This window comes from Nannospalax galili, unplaced genomic scaffold (assembly GCF_000622305.1).
Source record: "Nannospalax galili isolate Female #2095 unplaced genomic scaffold, S.galili_v1.0 scaffold127, whole genome shotgun sequence".
NCBI classification, from domain to species: Eukaryota; Metazoa; Chordata; class Mammalia; order Rodentia; family Spalacidae; genus Nannospalax; species Nannospalax galili.
In genome coordinates, this window is record NW_008360326.1 from 5,084,955 (window position 1) to 5,090,771 (window position 5,817).

Consider the following 5,817-nt stretch of genomic DNA (forward strand, 5'->3'; position numbering starts at 1 on the left):
TGGGGAGGGGGCTGGGCCGGGAACTGTCTGAGGTGCTGAACTGGGCGGGACCGGAATCCTCCCGGGAGAGTACCAGGGACTGGGTTGGGCCTGGGGCCGTGTCCAAGGTGCCAATGATGCGGGCCGGCGGCGCGGGCCGCACTATTTGTCTGTCCGTCTGTCCCGGAGAGAACTATAAAGCGCTGGAAGCGCCTGCAGATGGTTTTGGGCCGGCCTTTCTTTGGGCGCCTGGAGGGTGGAAAGGAACCGGAGAAGAGCGAGACTATCAGGGATCTAGTGGGGAAAGTCAAGTCTCTTGAGAGCTGCAACGTGCTCTGGCTTTCATCTTACAGAGAGTAAAGCGAGGTAGCCAAAGGTTGAGGCTGAATCCACCTCCCTATCCTGGCCTCCATCTTGTCTGCTGTAGCTCCCTATTAATGCCTAGGCGACTTAGGACAAGTGGTGAGGACAGCAGAAGTCATTTCCCTTCTATGAGGTGACCCTAGAGGCAGACCTGGCGAGTGACTATCACTGTTTTTCTGTTTCTCCCACTCTTCCCACTATCTATTGGGTTAAGAGTCGGGCCTGACTAAGCCTGTGCTCACCACTCTTAGGTGGTTCCTGACTGCCACACTTAGCCCTGTATGTACCCAGTCGTCCCCACTATCGGGTTGCACCAAGGCTGCTTCAGTCACATGTCCAGGACAGTCTTGGGAGATTCATGCCTGCATGAGACTCAGACCCTGACCCTTGATCGTCAGAGCAGCGCAAACGCGAGGTAGAAATAAAAAGGGGTGGCGAAAGCCCTTCTGCAAACTGAAAGAAGGGGAAAAAATAAGCTACTTGGCTTAAGATCCCTGCTCGGTCCCCATTGCCTTCTTAGTCACACAGTTAGACACCACGCTCACTGTTGCGTTGGTCAAGGAAGACTGACTTCAAGCAGAACGTTTGTGGTCGCCACTGTGGCTGGGAAGATCCAGAAATAGGACCGGGAGGGGTTAGCAGGTAAAGGTCTCGGGCTCGCTGTCCGTGGTGCTGACAGGCGCGTTCGGATAGGGTGGGGACTTGCACTGGCAAGACTTGCGGACAGCCTCAGCTAGGTCTTCTGGGTAAATTCAAGAGTGGGATGTAAGCTATTCTGGTAGCGAGCTACCGAAGTCTGGCCCAAGAACCCGAGTGTCGCCTCCCACTTGCCCTCTTAGGAAGACAGGACTTGGCTTTTACTCGGCCTGTGCCCACAGCTTTAGCACACGGCCTGGAGCTGGAAATCCGGTCCGGTTTTGTGAATTGAGTTCCCAGGGGGAGGGGGAAAGCTGGCGGAAGGGAAGGCGGGAGCAGTCGCCCATTGGCTGGAATTTGGCGCAGTCAGCGCGGTGCCGTCATCTCTCTGGATTTGGGAGGAAGGAGGCAGGATCACTTGGGTCACTCCGCGGCTGTCGCTATGGTAACCAGACTGAGCGGGCGGGGCCACCTCTCACCTTTGGTTGGAGAAACAATTCTGGTTTTCCTTATGTGGAATTAGACTAGCTACTTGATGGGAATTTGAGTTAGAGAAGACCTAGCGAGGAGGAGAAAGGGACCTGAGAGCCAAATCGAGATCCTCAAACATCCTGCCCTTGGGAGGTCTCTGGATACTGCCCCGGAACGCACGAGCACAGAATTTTCCCCTTTCTACACGCACGCGTGCCCACACTCACGTACATGCCCACAGGCGCCTCCTGGAACCTGTGGTCTGACATTGGAGAACTGGGATGAGGGAGGAAGAAAAAAGAATCCGAGAGTGATGTCAAATTAAATCTCTTTCCTTGCTTTGCCCCAAAGACTCCACTGCTATAATCGGATTAGAGTGGGCGGGGAACGGGGTGTCTGGAGAAAGATCAACAGAAATACATGGAAGAATTAGCCTCCTGGGTCACATCTGACCCAGGTTTTCTCCGGGTGGGGGCAGTAAGGAGATGGGCTCCTGAACAGCTTCTGAGAAGCCAACGGGAGAAAATGAGTGGGAGAAAAAGTGAAGTACCTTCTCTTTCCTGCCCAGGCGTGAACCTGGGGGAGGTAAGTCCAGGCTGGTGAAGAGGGCCCAGAGCTCTCTAGAGAGTCCAGGAGGGTCAAAAGTGAATAATGGAGATGGGGATTGAGAGACAGAAACCCAGCTGGAGCCATGACTCAGCACTTCCCCTAGGAAAGGGCTGGAGACAGTCTTCCAGCACAGGGCTACGAAGAGTGGAGGGCTGTGGGAAAGCAACTGGGTGGATTACCAGAGATGCCCTCTTTACACGATAGGAGCATCAATACATTAGCCATAGGCATACGTTTTAACCCAGAAGTAGGCACAAATCATTTATACTGATGAAGGTTCACTCGATCATAATACACACACATCTGAGCTCTCTCCTTCCTTGTCTCTCTTGCTGGAACAGAGGACATTCAGTCCTGCGAGCCGTGCTTGCCTGTCCCCAGAATACCTTAGTATTTATTGGGAAGGGAAAAATGTACAAACTCCCAGACGTGGAAGGGAGTTGTTATGGAAACCACTTTGCCTGCCAGCCAGGGTGCCCAGCAACCAGAGCATCTGGCAGTATCCAAGGGGGCATCCTATGGCCTCTGCACACTGGGACACTGCCTGAGGCGTCTAGTTAAGATAGATACCTCTGAAAGATTTCTGTAATGAAGCCTCGCAAAGCAACCCCTCTTTCCCCAATCAGACCCACAAATCAGATACCTGGAAGTTAGTATAGGGGCCTGACCTCCCTTTAAAGTGCTTCTTCCTCTCCTTCTCCCTCTCCCTTTTCTGAGTGCTGGGATACAGGTATGTACCACCATGTCCAGCTTCAAGTGGTACTCTTGACCCCCTTAGATATGGTAGGCAGTACTTGGTCTAGACAGCAGGGATTAACGCTTCAAGACATTTTTAACACCCTGATCTTCCCTCTTAGAATCACCCTACAAAGAAAGTTATCTATACCCACACAGTCAGGAGTGTAGGTAATGGGAAAAATGTTTAGTTCTATGTGATGAAAAATTGAATAAAAAAATAGATAAACTGCAGGGCACAATCTCAGGACTCAAGTTTAACTCATGGAATTTTTAGATGCAGATCTTTGTATTGCACTTGCAGACTGACTTCTGACATCAGCTCCTGTTTATTATTTATTTGACTCAGTATTAAGGTTTAATCTCTTAAAAGATTACTTAAAATCTTTTTAATCCAGTTTGGAATTTCATAAAGGTCCCCTCCTAGATTCTTCCCACTGTCTCCTTAAATTTATTTTAATTTCCCTTTAATTTATGTGCATATATGTGAGTCTGAATGGGTTTATGTGCACCACCTGTGTGCAGGAACTCATGGAAGTCAGAAGGTATCAGATCCCCTGGAACTGGAGTTACAGGTAGTAGTGAACCATCATGTGGGTGTTGGGAACCAAACCCTAGTCTTCTGCAAAATAAGCACTCTTAACAGCTGAGCTATCTCTTCATCTCTTTAGCAGCTAGCTGCTCTTAAAATCTCTTAGAGACATGACAGGGATTTTTTTTTTTGCTATATTATTGTTTAGAAAGAGAAAAGCTTGGACTCAATCTAAATCTTTTTAAAAAACATTTAAAAATTTCACTTATTTTTATTTTATGTGTATCAGTGCTCTGCCTGCATGTATGTAAGTGTACCCATGCCATGCAGTGCCCATGGAGGCCAGAAGAGGATGTCTAATTCCCTGGAACTGGAGCTATGGACAATTGTTAGTTGCCATGTGGGTGTTGGGACTTGAACTGGATCTTCTGCAAGAGCAGCCAGTGCTCTTAACCACTGAGCAATCTCTCCAGTCCCACAATCTAAATCTTTTCCAGTAAATTCAGGGTTAAGTAAACTTTGGAGATATTTCCCATAATAATCATCTCCTTCTCTGACGACTCCCCTCTGCATTTCTTTATAGTCAATGGCTAATATTTAGCTTTAAGGCCATGAATTTTAAAGATCATTAGTTTCCCTATTTTCCCTATATTTTATATTTATATATAGCAACCTAAAAGTAAAGAAGGATAATGACAAACAATATAAATAGGGTATTGCATTAAAAAAATAATAATAAAAGGCAACACTGCATGGCAGCTCCCAGCTATTTGGAAGGCTGAGGTGGGAAGATTCCTTGAGTCATGAATTCCAGGCCAGCCTGGGTAACATAGTGAGGCCGTCATCTCAGAAACAACCAAGCAGCTGGGAATGGTGCAGGCCTTTAGTCCCAGCATTCAGGAGGCAGCAGCAGGTGAATCTCTGTGAGATTGAGGCCATCCTGGTCTACATAATGAAACCCTAAGAAGAGTAAATGGAGTCAACCATCAAAACACATGCCTGTGATCCCAGTACTCGGGAAGCTGAAGCAAGAGGATCACAACAAGAATATAATGAAAGCAAGGCTGGAGAGGTGGCTTAGTGGTTAAGAGCACTGGCTGCTTTTGCAGAGGACCTGGGTTCAGTTCCCAGCACCCACATGGAGACTAACAATCGTGTGTAACTCCAGTTCTAGGGGATCCAATGTCCTCTTCTGACCTCTGTAGGCATTGCATGACACAGGTACATTTACATACATGCAGGCAACACACTAATACACATAAAATAAAAATAATAGATAAAATATTTAAAGAAAAATATAATGAATCCTGTCTCCAAAAGAAAATTTAAGAAGTAAATGATAGAAGGCTTGCTAAAATATGTGGTGCTGGTATAAGCATAGACAGTACAGTAGAGGAGAAAAGATAACCTGAAGCTAAGTTAAGCCATATGGGGAATCTAATGTAGGATAGAGGCATTAAATGAAATTCACTGGGAGAAAAATATAATAACCAGTAAAGGTTTTGGCCCACCTGGGTAGTCATTTAGAAGGAAAAAAAGTCAATTCTCCCTCATTCTTTACTCTCAAACACATCCCAATTGATCTAAGAGTTAGCTGGGGCTGGAGAGATGGCTCAGCAGGTAAGAGTACTTACTGTTCTTGCAGAGGATCTGAGCTTGGTTCCCAACACCCACATCAAGTGGCTCACAACCACCTGTAAATCCAGATCCAGCTAATCTGACATCCTCTTCTGGCTTCAGCAAGCACTTGCACACATATGGCATGTATACACACAGATGCGTCTATATACCATAAATAAAAATAAAGAAATTTTTAATAAATGAATTAGCTGGCACACAACTGTGATCTCAGTACTCAGGAGGCTGGGGCAGGAGGATTATAATTTTGAGGCAACTTTAACCTGCCTAGGAAGGACCATGTCTCCAGAACCAAAAATAAATAAATAAGAAAAATTAAATTATTAAAAAGAATGAGTTAGGTTGCATGTGCTGACAGGAAAGAGTTGCAGAACATGTAGCTAAATTAAAAGTTATCTCATAATACATGTAGAACAGCATAAATTATGCAAAAAACAAGTATAGTGTGTGTTCTTGTATGTATGCACATGAGTGCATTGCGTGTGTGCGTGTGTGTGTATGTGTGTATGTGTGTAGCAGAAATCTGAGAGATATATCACCTTCCATTTTGTTTTGTTTTTTGCCATATTGGGGACTGACACTCAATGTGAGGGTCCAGTGACCCTGCATGGCACTCCTTTAATGAATGAGCACAACTCAATTGTGACCTATGTTTAGCCATCAGGCTCAGCTGAAGTCATGATGATGGTAGTTATTTCATGCAGAAGGGACTGCTGTATAGCATCTTCTTAATAAAAGGACCTGGAATTTAAAAGGATTTGGTGCTAGGAGCCACATATGATGGAGAACATATGTCGTTTATTTTTCTGAGTCTGTGTTACTTCACTTAGTATAACAGTTTCTAGATCCATCCA